This window comes from Thermobia domestica, chromosome 14, assembly GCF_964235325.1.
Source record: "Thermobia domestica chromosome 14, izTheDome1.hap1.1, whole genome shotgun sequence".
NCBI classification, from domain to species: domain Eukaryota; kingdom Metazoa; phylum Arthropoda; class Insecta; order Zygentoma; family Lepismatidae; genus Thermobia; species Thermobia domestica.
Genome location: NC_137467.1, coordinates 96,596,949 through 96,613,095, shown reverse-complemented (window position 1 = coordinate 96,613,095; position 16,147 = coordinate 96,596,949).

The following is a 16,147-nucleotide window of genomic DNA, read 5'->3' as shown; positions in this document are numbered from 1 at the left end:
GTTGAGGTAGTTTTAGGTCAAGGGTAACCTTTTGAGTCAATAGCGACCCAATTTGGATCAAGGGCCGATTTCACTATCTTACTAGGGGAAAGACCCTTTATACAAAATTATCATATTTCTTCTTCTATATGGTCATGCTCTCCTCTTTAGTCAAAATGTCAAGGTATTTACTTCAACTGAGTGATACTGGCTTCGTAAAATTCATAAGAATTTGAATGAATAGCACCGATTGATCACCTCTATATCAGGACTACTGTACAACTACTCCACGCATACATCAACACCCTCAACGGAAAATACATCCATAGACTATTTTAGTCATACTTCATCATGGACAACTTCGAGGAAATAGGCAAAGTTCCTACCCTCTCTTCCTTCACTACTTTCCAACGTCTGATTTCCTCCATCACCTCACTTTAATCATACAATACCAGTCAATATTCTACAACAAATAATAAGCATACGCTATACAAATAAAAATATAATAATAAACTAATTACTTAGAGCAGTGATTCTCAATCTTTCCGATAACGTGGACCCTCTGTTTATTTAGAAAGTGATCTGCGGACCCCGTTGCAATGTTATCTGAAATTTCACATGGTATTAAAAAAATACTAATTAGAATTATCACTGACAAGGAAAAGATCGAGAAAAATAATGCAATAAGTAATTTATTCTAAAGGTACACTCATGCCCAAAATAATTGTCGCATATCTATAACTGTCTTCTTGTAAGAATATAATTTGATAATGATTTTGCAGGGTACTTTTAATACTGATACTATATATATAATCCGGAAATGCATATTTGTGGTAATTTCATAGAAGAATTATAAATACGAAAATTACAATAAGTAAAACGAAATGTTGCTAAATGGACAAGAAAGTACTATTTTCGTTTTATTGTTCTTATTTACTGCTCTTTTGACATGAATTTGCCACATACATGTCCTTTCCGATTATACACATACTAACATAATAAGAAATACCGAGCGAATCCGTTATCAAATTATATTCCTACAACAACATATTTATAGACATGTGACAACAATTTTGGACATGAGTGTACATGATTGTTTCCTAGTGAACGAAATTTCAATTGAAAATACAGTAACTTTCAATACTAAAAATCAATGTCTTTTTTTCTTTTTTAAAGGAAATTCATTTGATAAACAGTGTTCTCAAATGTGGGGTCACTAATGTGAAGAATGAAATTCTTAGTGTCTTTCCATAATTGCATTGAAATCTCGAATAACATTTGTCACCAAGCTCTGTGACTCAGTCTTAGGTCTGATTCCACATTAAGGTGATTTCACTTTAAGACAGCGTTTCCCAACCTTTTTCAACTTGCTGCACACTACGGGTGTAACTTGAATTCTCGCGGCACACTCATAGATATTATTAATTATTATTATTATTTGCAAATGTAAAATACCATGATATTTTTTTTCTGTGATGACTGATCTCCTTCTCACAGAGATGAAAGCTAGATCACTGGTTTTCCCCCATGCTAATTCATTATACATAATTTTTATTCTAATTTTAAAATAGAAAACAATTGCAATGAAGTATAGGACTCAGATTTTTAAAAATACGCTTTCCTTTTCGAAAACTGTATCCAACCTTTCACTAAGAACGAAGATCACTAAATAACGAACGAACAAACAAATGTCTTTACTTTTAACTTTGCTGTTTTAACCAAAACCGGTGCATATTATTGCAATCACACAGCTTCCGATGCGTCGAAGTCAAAACACAGCTGTTGAACAAAGTGTTGTTCTGTCATTCACGTGCGGATGAGTGTTCTATGAACGTTCACTTGACGCGTACCGTACAAGTGCTTCTATTTCTCGGTGTTAGTATGATTCTCAATTGAAGCGTAACATAGCAGCTAACCGTGGAAATGTGTACGAGCCGAAATACTGTCTGCTACACAGTAATAGATGTAGAATGATATGTTACAATTACAGTATTTTTTCCATGGTAGAAATTCATAGTAATGTGAAATACAAAAATATACATTTTTTGCCCTATGTCTTGCAATTTAGTTGCTATAGCATTAATAATTTTGTTCCAATTTCCTCGCGGCACACCAACGGTCCATTCGCGGCACACCGGTTGGGAAACGCTGCTTTAAGGTTTTAATACTGCAAAGAGCAGAAAAGGTCTGCTCATGTAAGTGGTAAGGAAAGGCATCAAATGTTTCAATGCTTATTTAGACAACTCTTCATACTCACAACGCGCACACAACCAAAAGCTACGAAGTTTTTCTTTAAAAACGTTTTTTCCATGAAGTATCGCAGGAAGTTCCTGTTCTTGTTCTGTGTTACAGAGATTCATACCTTGTATGTCACGGATTTCTACATTAGTGAAATTATTTTAAATCCAACCATTACCAGGTAGTGGGACAGGGAAATATTCTCGAAAACTTGCAGCTAATGCTTTCAAGTGTCCTACAAGTGTTTTGTACATTTCAGCAGAGAGTTTTTCACTTTAAGAATCAATGAAATTCTTGAGGACTGGAAGTGATGAACAGTTATTGTTTTGTCTCGTAAAGCTGCAGTTTCTTAATCTTCAAAATACTTCTTACATAACAGCTGTGAGTTCTATCTTATTAAACACATTTCAATTTTTAGGTGTCGCGGGTCCCTTGGCTAGGTCACGTAGACCCCTCAGGGGTACGCGGGCCCCACTTTGAGAACCACTGACTTAGAGTATGTTATGTAATTTTACCATTATATCCATAGTTAAAAGCCTTATTCCCGTAGGTCTCTTCTTACACAACACATCCACTCCCTATAGTTAATATATTACAGCGATTGTAACCAATACACCGACTCGAACGTGTACTCCATTCTTTCCGTACTTGGTTGTTCTAGTTTCACCTTTCGTACCATGAGATTGAAAATCAGCTAGAGGTCCATCTTACCCTCCCTTCAGAGGTAATGTGACTCATGTTTCTTAATCTGATCTGAACTACAAGTGTAACTTACGACTAGAATATGCGTACTTACTAAGCCGTGCATGATACATAAACTTTTCATTACGGGAACCTCTACAACTGGAATTAAAACCCACACTTTGAGGAGTTTAGGTCTTTGTTTCATTAACTTAATGGAAGGATTTTACGCTCAGAATTTTATTTCCTTGCGCTAAAATAAACATACCAGAAAAGCAATTTTCAAAACATTTCATTTAATCCTTATTTGGTAGTTTTATATTAAGCTCCACTCCCACGCTCTACTTTGATATCACGAGGTAATAATTTAATACAACAAACCCCTTTGTGCAGTATAAAAGATGTCATTATTAATATACATGTCCGTACGTACTGAAAGAGTCCTTTACATATCAATTTCCTGTTTTAATTAAACATTGGTCAGCTGAACCATGAAATAAGCAGGCAATAAGCATGAACATAAATCTCATTATTATCTACTAGATACCTGCAACAATAATAAATGACTCACGATGGAAATTATGGAATATAATAATTATTTATTTAATTGACGAAGCTCACATGACTTCAAGATAGGTAGCTTTGTTTGACATCCGTGTCATTTGAATATTAATACTTTTCTGCAAACGCAGCCGTCAACGAAAGAGTAGAAATAATTAAATGTGCTCGGCATAATCCTATGATTCCTTATTTTATTTGCCTAGTGCAGTAATGAGGAAACTACGGCCTGAAACATGATTTCTAATCTGACGAATGCAAAGAAGAATAGTTATTTCAAAAGAGTTGTCTTAGAAACAAACTGACAGATGAACATTTAACTTCAATTCTGTGAGAATCAGTGCACTTCAGTTCGAACCATTATGAGATTTGTTATTCCTTCAATCATTAATAGGGATTAGTATTACTGGAGGAATATTAGTATTAGGAATTTTGCAAAATGCACTATTGTTGTTTTTAATAAATTATATTGACTTACCTAAAGCTTTTTTAAAAAAAGTTTTCTCTTTGACCTTCTCCTTTAAAAAGATCAGCAATCAATGACCTAGTGGATACGTTTCTCTAAATGACATTTTTAATGCAAGTTATTCAACATAACGTATGGTGGAAACAGGAGGAAAAATTATTTTCTTCTTCAATTACAGGATTCTTATGTCAATTGCACTACGTATTCTCAATACATATTTTCATATATGTATTCAAAATACTCGTAAAATAGCTACCATAATGAAAAATGCATATTCAATTTGCATCATTTAAACATTTTACATTATCATCCTAAATCATTTATATTTTTTATTTAGGTTAAATAATATACTATATGAACTACATAAAAAATGTTGCAAATACCAAGTTTAGGTGTATATGCATGTCTTTATATAATCTTAATTCTGACATATCTAAACAGAAAAAGCAACGTTTTGTACAATACACATACAAAAGTAACTAAAAGATAATTCTTGAAACTTTAAATAAATAATGGAAAGCAGAAATACACGAGATGCGAATGTCACATTTATTCCAGGGTCAAAAATGAAATCTAATTTTAAGGAATCGAATTTTTAACGTTGCCTGTAGGGTAAAGTCAGGAGAAATCGGGCGGTAGGGCTGTTCATGCAGCGGCCAGATCAGGGGAAGGAAAGAAATGATTAGTTGTAAGAACGGAGAATTTGCAACGTTGCACATAGAGTCGTCAGTTATTCATGTGTTGATAGAAGCTGTTACATGAGAAATATGTTCCACATTTCGCGTGAATGATGCAAAGTAAGCGCGTACATTTTTCCAAACGTTTGGTATACATTCATAAGAAAGCCGTAGTGTCAAAGAATCAACAAGTGATGAGTATCTCAGTTAATACATTGTCGTAACGAACATCGCACGTAGTTTACAGTTAGTCAAAAATTCCATCCGATTTATGCGGGTTCGTTATCCTCTACCCAAATACAGCAGATCGCACTATCATGAAATAGGAGTAATCGTGCAGACAGGCATTGCATACAATAATAGGATAGATAGGATACGATGCATGCAGAAAAAGCAACATATTGTTCCTGAACGTCACACGAGAGGGAGAAATAAGAAAATATACGATAATTACCAGCTTTTAGTAGATACATCAGGCACATAGAAGATGGCCAGGGGGATTTAGCCTCTTCTACGATCAAATCCAACCTCCTAAAACTTTTAGATGTTTGTTCGAATGCAATCCCTAAGATTGAGAGCTGAACTCACAGTCAGCCCCGCCCCTAAATGATCTGTCTTGGTGTTAGAGGGTGGTTATTATTTTCGTTGTGAACTTCATAATTGTGTTACATATCGACATTACGTAATGTACCGTACAGCAGCATACAAATGTTCGCTTTCAGTTGTCACATTTCTAAAACATTTTATATTTTCTTCATCATTATAGGTCACTTCTGTAGTATCACCATAATGTGCGATCTTCCATTCTCCTCTTGGAGAGATCGCGGAAAACAGAGGTTTCCGAAAAACGGTCACCACTAATAGCACAAACACTTAACAAGAATATGGGTTTGAAACTGTACAAAAGGTACCCAACTACATACTGCATCATTCCTAACAATACTGCTTCAATATTCGCTATTTTATGCCAGTCTTTTAACTTGTGCGTGAACTATCCTTACTTTAACCCACATACTTCATATGGATCCGAAGCCACAACATAGCATTCAGTTTCCATCTATAGTTACATACAGTACAACAAAAAATAAACGAATATAAATCATCATCATCATAGGTATTCTGCCTTTATTCGCAGGTCACTTGCCGCAGCTGAGAAGCTTCCATGCTCCACGGTCCTCCGCTAACCTTTTCGTCTTCGCGTATGATCTTTCTGTTTTAATATCATCCATTAATTGTAGTCTCTTTCGCCCCCTCCCTCTCTTTCCCGCCACCATACCCTCTAGGACGTCCCTCATAATACAATCTCTTCTTAGGCAATGTCCCAACCAGTTTCTCTTCCTCTTCCTAATAATATCTAAAAGTGTTCTTTTCTCACCCACCATTTCTAACACTCTCTCATTCGTTTTCCGCTCGACCCAACTAATTCTTTCCATTCTTCTCCACACCCACATTTCGAAGGCTTCCAGTCGATTTTCGTCACCTTTACGTAATGTCCACGTTTCCGCCCCATACAGTACAACACTCCACACGAAGCATTTTATGAGTCTTTTTCTCAACTCTTTGTTCAAGGTCCCATAAAACAGACTTTTCTTTCTTTTAAAGGCTTCTTTCGCCACTCCTATCCTTGCTTTTATTTCACTTTCGCATTTCATGTCATTACTAAGGATACTACCCAGGTATCGAAAACTATTCACTTGTTCTATTTTCTCCCCTCCTACTTTTATATTTGACACAGACCTCTTCGTTCCAATCACCATGGCTTTTGTCTTTCTAACATTTATTTTCATCCCATATTCTTCAAAGCCCTTTCTCATTTTTTCTAACATTTTATTGATTTTCTTTTCAGATTCTGCAACAAGCGCCATATCGTCTGCAAATCTTATGCATCTAATCATTCTACCTCCTACCGAAATGCCATCATCATCATGTAGGCTCTTTTTCACTATCTCTTCTAGATAGACATTAAATAGTGTTGGCGAGAGGCAGCATCCTTGTCGAACTCCCCTTCCAATTGCACTCTCTTCCGTCAGTTCTTCCCCTATCTTAACACTTACTTGTTGGTTCATGTATAAGTTTCTTATGAGTCTTCTATCTTTCCATTCCAACCATATCTTTGTTAGAACTCCCAACAACAATTCCCAATTCACGCGGTCAAAAGCCTTTTCTAGATCAATAAATACAACATACACCTCTTTCCCTTTTTCTATAAATCTTTCACCGATCACCCTTAATAATCCAATAGCATCTCTTGTCCCCTTGCCTCTTCTGAACCCGAACTGCTCTTCCTCAACATCTTTATTTGTTCTTCCATATAACCTTCTGTTCAGTATTCGGAGCAGAATTTTAGCTGCATGAAATATGAGACAAATAGTTCTATAATCCTTACATCTCTCTGGGTTCGATTTCTTAGCCATCGGTATCATGATCGTTTTCAGAAAGTCTCTTGGCCATTCTCCTGTTTCATATATTTCATTGCATAGTCGCCACAATTCTTTCTTTCCCTTGTCTCCTATATTTTTAATGAATTCAATTGGTATGTTATCTATTCCTGTTGCCTTTCCATTCCTAATCTCGGATATAGCCTTTTCAAACTCATCCCGAAGAATACTAAATCCTTTATCATCCTCGCCTACTTCATTTTCCACTTCAACATTTAGGCTACACGGTCTATCCCTACTCTCATATAAGTCTTCAACGTATTCTTTCCACCTTCCTATGACCTCATTTCTCTCGCTGACTACCTTCCCATTCTTATTTTCTACTGCCATCATAATACTCCCTTGTTTCCTCCGAAATTCCATAGATTTCACCTCCTTGTACATTTCCTCATATTTCCCAACTCTCTCTAATTCTTCTATGTCCTCGCATTTTCTTTTGTAAAACTCTTCCCTCGCTTTGTCTGTTTCTCTTCGTAATTCATTATTTAACTTTCTGTACATCTTTCTGCCCTCTTCTGTATCAACCTGTTTCCACATCTTCCTCTTCCTCATTTTCTGCAACATCTGCTCCGTAACCCATGGTTTCTTAGCAGTTTTTGCTCGCGGTAACCTACTGTTTCTTCTGCAGCCTGCTGTAAGCAACGTTTAATATGTTCCCACCGTGCGTTACTACCTGCGCCTATCCTTTCCTCGTTTGAACATTTTTCTTCGAATTTTTCAGCGAAAAGATTTCTTATTTCCTTGTTTTTCAACTTTTCAGTGTTCAACACTTTGTTACCTACTTTTCTTCTGCCTACATTTTTCAGTTGAATATCTACTTCGGCCAGCACAAGATTATGATCAGAGAAAATATCAGCCCCGGGAAGGGTCTTCGCGTTCTTTAAGCTATTCCGATACCTGTCCTGAATCATAACATAGTCTATCTGATATCTTCCGCCGTCTATTGGTGATTTCCATGTATATCTTCTTCTCTTGTGCTGATTGAACCAAGTGTTCCCAATTACTAGTGAATTCTGTCTACAGAAATTCACCAGTCCCTCTCCCCTTTCATTTCTTTCGCCTAAACCATATTTGCCTACGATACTACCTTCCTGTTTTTCTCCCACAACTGCATTGAAATCTCCTATTAGAATTATGCATGCACCCTTCTTCTCCCTATCTATAATTTCTTCTATTTTCTCATAATTTTCCTCTACTTCTTCATTTGCATGCGAATATAAATAATAATTTAAAAAACTGTTCTGCACAAACAAACGAATTGATCGCTGAATGACTAAACTTATGATCTGAGTGATTGCTATTTACATGGACCATGGTCTTTATTTTATTATTATTTTCTGTCTACATGCAGCTATTGAAGTTCGATATTTCAAGTTTAATATGAATCTATTCGCACCTTTGGTAGTACCAACACACGGTTGATCAATTATTACCCATTTGATACGGTGTCCTACCCTCAGACAGTCTTTTCGTTATTTTCGTAAGAAAACATGTATATTTTCACTGAAGGTACGTAATTAAATACGGCAATTGACATTTTAAATAAATATACATAAAAATAAGCACATAAATTATGTGTATGAATCAGAATCCTACGCAAATAGATGGTCAGGTATACTTCCATATTTTCTTCCAATCTTTGTAGATTAATTGATAGTGGAATTACAAAGTATACCAACTTTTCTTATTAGAAGTTACACTGCCGAAATAGCATTACCGGCCGCACGGTCACTCAAAAACATATTTAAATAGGCGCAGTACTCACAATAAAGCATATAGAACAACTGATAACAATTAAAAACTATACACCAGATAAGTAGGTTCAAACTAAACAGAAAAGAAACTTACCTAATAATAATGTAACAACACAGTACAGACAAACGAAAGACAAAATGAGTAAATTGAGCTTAAAACAAGAATCCAACCCCAACAGCCATTCATAAATTGTCAAGAGTAGATGACCATTCTTAGTACCTGATTGGACCACCTTTTCCCTTGATTATTTATTGTAAAGGTCGTGGGATTAATTTCAACAAAAATTCTGTTGTTTGTCAGCTAATCATCCCCTATTTTTTATCAAGAAAACCCGCTTGAAGTAATTTTTATTGGAGACTTTTTTTTTTTTTTTTTCGAATTCGTTCTTCGAGAACATGTCACACATTCTCGATGAAATTAATGCCAGGCGATTAAAGAGATTTTGGCATCCAGCTTGGCGTCTTATACAATAACCACAGCTTGGTGTTTAGGGCTGTATGCTTCAGGTCGTTGTCCTGGGTGAAGATATAGTCACCGGAGAGCCACTATTCGGCAGATGAGCCTTTACAATGGTGATGTAGCACGTACGATCCCTGGTACCATCAATGAAACACGAACCCCCAATACTATTGGTACTCATACAGCCCCATATCATTACTGATCTTTCACAGTGACAACAAAACACGGTGGGAGTTCCTTGCGCTCTAGTTCACAGTTCTTTCGCTTCCACACCATAACGCGTCGATCGGAGTTCAACAGATTGAATTTGCTTTCATCGGTGAAAACCACCTTCTGCTAAAACACATGGGTATTATTTCGATATTTTTGCATAGGCCAATAGCTTCCTTCTGTTCGTCTTGTTGATAAATGGTTTGCGATGGGCTGTACGATTTTGTACTCAGCTTCATGAAGTACATTTTGTGGATTCACATGCTTCCCTATCCCCTGCCAGTTCATCTCTGATTCTTTTGGAGCACTCATTTTTATTTTTTTTTTCTTATTCCATACTATGTTGCGGTTCTTTGCCGACGTCAGCACTGCCGGTCGACCACTTCTTCCTCCGTTTTTCACAGTATTTTTTTAAAACCTGTATACGATGATCTTCAATGTACTGATCGGCTTGTATTTCCCTTATTCCTTTAAACGATATGTGTTGTTGCATCTCACTGCTATTTTTCTTTTCTCTTCAGATGTTCCCTTACTTCTTCGTCCTATTTTGCTGCCGAATACACTTCCAAGTTGATACATATTCACATACCAAAAGATACCACTCTACACTCTCCCGAGCACACTTGTATTCACAACAGGCCAAGATATTTCTCTATTGTTGGTGTGTTTTGTTGAGTTTTTCTGTTTCGTTTAATATTTTTGCCGTCACTTTCAACATGGTTCTCGAAGATTAGCAGTGCTTTAAAAGTACAGGAACTCGTACTTTCCTTTTAGTTTCTTTTTTTATGAGTAGATATGTATGGACTTTCTATTTTTCTTTTGTCGAATTTCTTTCGTTTGTCTCTGCTGTTTTCACACATTTGTGTTGCGGCAACCAGCATTAGAATACTTTTCTGAGTTACTATAGACCGGTTTCTTCTTGAAAAAATATTGGCCTTGGAGGAAAAATTTCTTTTGTTTGTGTGTAAACTATAAAGAATGTATCTGTAATGTGAGTCTGCTGATTGAAAACTACATTTGCGTAGTATTTGTTGTATTTAAAATTACACTTTTTTTTCTGAACTGGTAAATATTACTTGAATGTTTTACTTAGCTATATGATGATCTACTTATTCACTTCTTAAAAGGTGCCATTTTGTTACTCTGGATGAGTTCTTTACATATCCACACATTTCAAAGTGATCAAGTGCATCCCCTTTCCCTCTAACTTCCCGTTCAACACACCTCCCTTCATCACATTTCTCTCTTGCCACATTCTTTCTATTCTTTTGTCCCCCCACACATCTATACTCAGGCACTCATACTTCTCCCTTGAGAGAAGACCTCAATTTATCAACTGCAAAGCTTCAATGTAGGCGTCCTTACATTATCGCATCCTATCACTTCATTGTCTGTGTCAAGATTAATGCCGCCTCCTTCCTTATTCGAATGTTTCTACACTTCTTTCTACCTTCTATATCCCCCACCTCTGACTGACGGTTTCCGCCATTCTTTACAAATCCTCACGCAATTCGCTCTCCCTCAAGTATCCTCAAATTCAACCAACTTTAGTGGGAGCAGCTGCCCTCTATGCATTTTCCATTCTCGTCTATTTTTGCTCCCTTCCTGTTTATTTTTTCTCTCGCTACGTTTTCATATAAATCACATCATTTACTCTTCTCCATTTCATGCAACAACTTACCAATACTTGCAGCATCATCTTATTTTCCTAGTATAAGTGTTCTTTGCTTTATAGCTGGACGCCTTTTGACTACATAGCTTCGATGTTAAATATAGATGTACAGTATCTTCCACATGTTCCAGAGATAAAATCACAGCATTTATAGGAAGTGAGTTTACGAACTACTGTGGGCGAAATGTTTTTCTCTTATAAGAGACAAATCAGATTTCGGGAAGTTACGCTCCTAGTTTTTGTTACCATACTTCGCCGCAAAGCACGCTATCTTGTCACCTTATCTAACGCAAAAGTAATATGATGTAGTTACTGGTGAAACAATTTATTTCAAGATGATTTCTTATATTTACCAAAATATTCCTCCCAACCGACAAATATTCCTTCCTACATAGGAACAACTTTAAATTTTCAATACATTTAAATTTGTGACATTCTGAACAGATTAAAAAGATAAAATGAAATATATATTTTAAAAAGCATACTTTCCTTTTAAATAAATACAAACAACATTTTTAAAAAAATAAAAATTGTTTTCAAGAAAATTACTTTTAAAAATATTCTATTTATACATGAATAAAAGAGAAAGTGCGAAGAATGCTTACATATGCAATCAATTTATAAATTCTTCAATTCTCATGTAAATTAAGTAACTGTATATATGAGGGGCTTTCTAAAAGTATTAGAGAGGTTTCAGGAAAGCCTTCGTGTCTCACCCTAAATGAAGGGAAAATTCCAACCTAAGGAAGCATTAATGGGAATTGGGGATTTCAAGATTCTCGGGCAGATCATTAACAAGATCAGGTACGCAGATGATACGGTTATTATGACTTGAACCGAAGGAGGACTACAGGAGATGATTGACAAAATAGTTGACACTGAAAAACTATGTGGAATGGAAATTAACATCGAAAAGTCGAAAGTCATGAGAATATCCCGAGGAAGCGCGCCCTTACGGATCAGAGTAGAACAAAAAGAAGAGGTCGAGAATGTCAAGTATCTGGAACGTATTTTGACGAGAGACGCTTATTGCACCAAAGAGATCAGGTCAAGGAAAGCCATAGCCAAAGAATCATTCAACATGAAAACAACACTCTTAACTAGCAAGCTCAATATTAGACTTAGGAAGAAGTTGGTCAAGTGCTATATCTAGAGCATTGGATTGTATGGTTCAGAGACTTGGACATGAAGTTAGAGAAATTAAAATGGACAGAGAGAGCTATAAACGAAGATATTTTAAAACGGATAGGAGAGAAGAGGACACTTCTAGCCACCATCCTTCGTAGGAAGGCCAATTGGATTGACACATCTTGCGAAGAAATTGTCTTCTTCCTACCGCCATAGAAGGAAAGCGACCAATAGGAAGAACACAACTGATAAATGATCTGAGAAACAGAAGAAAATACTGGGAGTTAAAAGAGGAAGCTGAAGATCGAAAAACGTGAAAGAAACATTTCCAAGACCTAAATCTACACTTTAAAAAAGAAACCTCTTTGGTTCCAGAACCTGCCGAAAGGCAGAATACTTTAATAATAATAATAATAATAATAATAATAGGGCGCTCCTCATGCATGAACAGATTTTCTTTAGAACTAATTTTCTTGTAAACTTTTGTAAATTTTCTTGTAAGTATTTTCAAAACTTTATACTACAATTTGTTGTATTTTGTTTATTAACATATTGTTTTTAAAGAAAGCAATGGATATTTTTTAATTTTAAAAAAAAAAAAACTTTTTAGTACGATTGGTTTTTAAGAAAACTGGTTCTTAATTTTTTATTTTACTTTATTTTTCCGAATGTACTTATGAGTAATCAGTAACATTGAAATTTCGTTCGAACTTAATGAATGTTAAACTCTGTGTATTAGATAATTCCGTAAAAGATCCAACTCGAAAAATATAAACATGTAATAAATATATATATATACAAAAGTAACAATTGTATTTTCGCCTGACTTACATGTATGTCGCTATGCAAAATTTTATCATTGTGTGACATTGAGGAAGTGAGTTAAGTTTAAGGTTGCAAGATTTGAGGATAAAGAAGAGCGACATTTAAAGCTAATTCACCGCCTCAAATAATTTGAATCATTTAGAAAATTAGGTTCTTGCTGTCAAACGGAAACAACACAGACATCAGGAACATTAATTGGTTATATTTTTCGAAAGCTACTCATATCCCTAATTGAACTTCCTTTTTATGCTATTACAAACATTTTTAAGAAGGATTTTGAGCCACTTCATAAACAATTAAAAGGAATATGACCGATTTGATCACTTCGAAAAACAGATACAAATCTCAAAGATGAAACTTTTCCTATTCTCTACATATTTGTTTTGTTTGGTGTGGAAGTAACTGACACATAAATATGTAAATAACTACACTATAAATGGTTTTCCTATAGTGGTCAACAAACCTATTGCAATTTCATCAACGTAACGTCATAACGGGATGACCATTTAGTCAGCCTTAAATATTTGATATAATTACCTATTAGTTAAACACTCACAAGAATATTTAACGACTGCTAATGAAACAGGCAAAATATTTTATTTTTAGTTTAACATCCTACGACTAAAAGAAAACGGGAAAGCCTCGAGGAAACCCACGCATATGGTGATTGTTCACTACAAGGAACAATCGGCGAGAATTGGGATCGAACCAAGGACCCCACGTGCCAGAGGTCAGCGCTCTACCACTGAGCTATACAATGGTATCTCTGCAATACACGTGAAAGTCGATAAATATAGTGTTTGGTTGTACTATCAGAAGCTATTATACTATTAGAATATAATAAGCAATGCTTGATGATAAACTTCGCATTTCAAATTTTTAAAAAAGTGTAAATTATTTGTAATTATCTGCAATGTTTCTTTTCCACCGATCTTAAACTAAAAAGGGACTACGAATTTCCTTGCAGAAGACTTCTACCAAGAAGGAATCCAAGTGAATGAAGCACAATTTTCAGTACTAAAACTAAATATCCAGCCAGTTTGCAACCGTAATGCGCTCGTGACTTGGTTCGCTGCACCTATTCGCTTGCGCTTGGGATGCCAGTGGTTTGTGGAAACATAGAAAGCGGCTTCTCTAGCGCTTTACTCTCAGGTGCCATGATACACGGATCTGGAAGGACCCCAAAAACCGCAAATGCAAAGTGAAGCACTTACAGCGAAGAGACAGTAACGCAAATACCGCTTAAAACTGCATAATCACGAAAATAACAAGTCAGATTTAATATAGGAGAATTTATTTATACTATCAACTTGAAGAAGCAAAACGAGACTAGGCTATACTTAGTACTTTTTCTTCTTCTTTCTTTTAAAATGAAAAGTGATTTAGCGAAAAATCAATTTGCAAAATCTAAGGTAAAATGTTAACATAGTTAACACATACATAGTAGTTATTATATACTACTAGGAATAAAATTGTTACACATTCAGTAATCAAGTTCGGAGCTTAATAGAATGTTTGGAATTAGCTTACGATATAAGCTGTATTTATCCTTGCCACCGAAGTCGAGAATGCATAACCAAATTATCATTAGCTAACACAATACAAAATATACACAAAGTACACTAAGACAAAACTTCCCAGACATACTCCAATATGATAAAGGAACTCAGACAATATGGAATGAAATGAATATTAAGACAAGACGCCTAATCTAGCAGCCAAGATAGCATATACTACTTTGGAAAACAAACATATGACTTTCGTTAAGAAACACTTCCGAAGTCTTACAACGAAATAAGTGATATGCAGCATTGCAGATGACATTTAGTATAAAACAATAATAGTACGAGACTATTTATAGCGCCCTTAGTTCACATGATATGATGATCATCTTTCAAATAAAACACTAATTCTTTTTTCCAAGGCTCCTGTCATAACATTCTAACCTTCCAAAAATATTCGATCAATCACACAAGTTTGTTTGTTGAGCTAACAAGTAAGAGCGCCATCAGCCAATTTCCACAAAACAAGGATATCAATATCGGCAGGCAATCCAGTACGCAAACAGAATATTAATGACCATTAGAACTCAAGAAGGATTCTCTGACTGGTAATGGACTTTAAAATACTTCAATCGATATTAGTAAACTTTAATCTATTGACCCTTTGTCATTCAATGACAGCTGATTGATTAAAGATAAAAGCTTAATTTAAACATAAATTGTATTTTAACTACATTACATAAATATTATCAACGTCTTCCAGTCCCTCGCCTCGCTAATTATTAATTGAGTGTTACTTATTTCTTTCTTAGGTTTTGATATAAAACGACTTCACAAAAAATCAACTGACAAAAATCTACATAAAGGCAAAATGGTTAACCTAAAATAAATAAGTACACACATAAATAACAAATAAGAAAGCATACCTTCGTTTAAAAAATTTTATGATCCCATATTAACGATACTGTAACTACAGAAATGAAAAAAAAAAAAAAAAAAACTACGTATACAATATATTTGCATATCACTGTATTAATTTCATAGTAGAATACATTTTTATCACTGTATTAATTTCATACTACAAATAATGCTTCCAAAAAATGCTCGTTTAAGCATTCCTTTTATTCCAGTGATTCCGAATATTTATTCGGAACAGTGGCGAAGCGTACTATGAGGCTCTGAGGCCGGGCCTACCCTGTTTTCTACCGTATATTATCTTTACCTTTGGTTTCTTATAAAATAAAGTAAATACTTCAACATTTCGATTTTTTTCCGTAACAAAATAGTAGGTTAGAAACACCTGGATACCTTTCCCTCTGAGCCTCACCAGTTCGCTAGATTGGGGGGCGCGGTGGCTCAGTGGTAGAGCGTTCACCTCTGGTGCTTGGGGTCCCGGGTTCGATCCCAGCCCCCGCCAAGTGAACTTTGTGGTGGACAAACACCGTGCTCGTGGGTTTTCTCGGGGTTCTCCCGTTTCCTCCCACTTTCTTCATTCCACCATTTCACTCATCTCTCATAATCACCGTCTCCTTTAGCCTAACCGGCATAACCGTGGGACG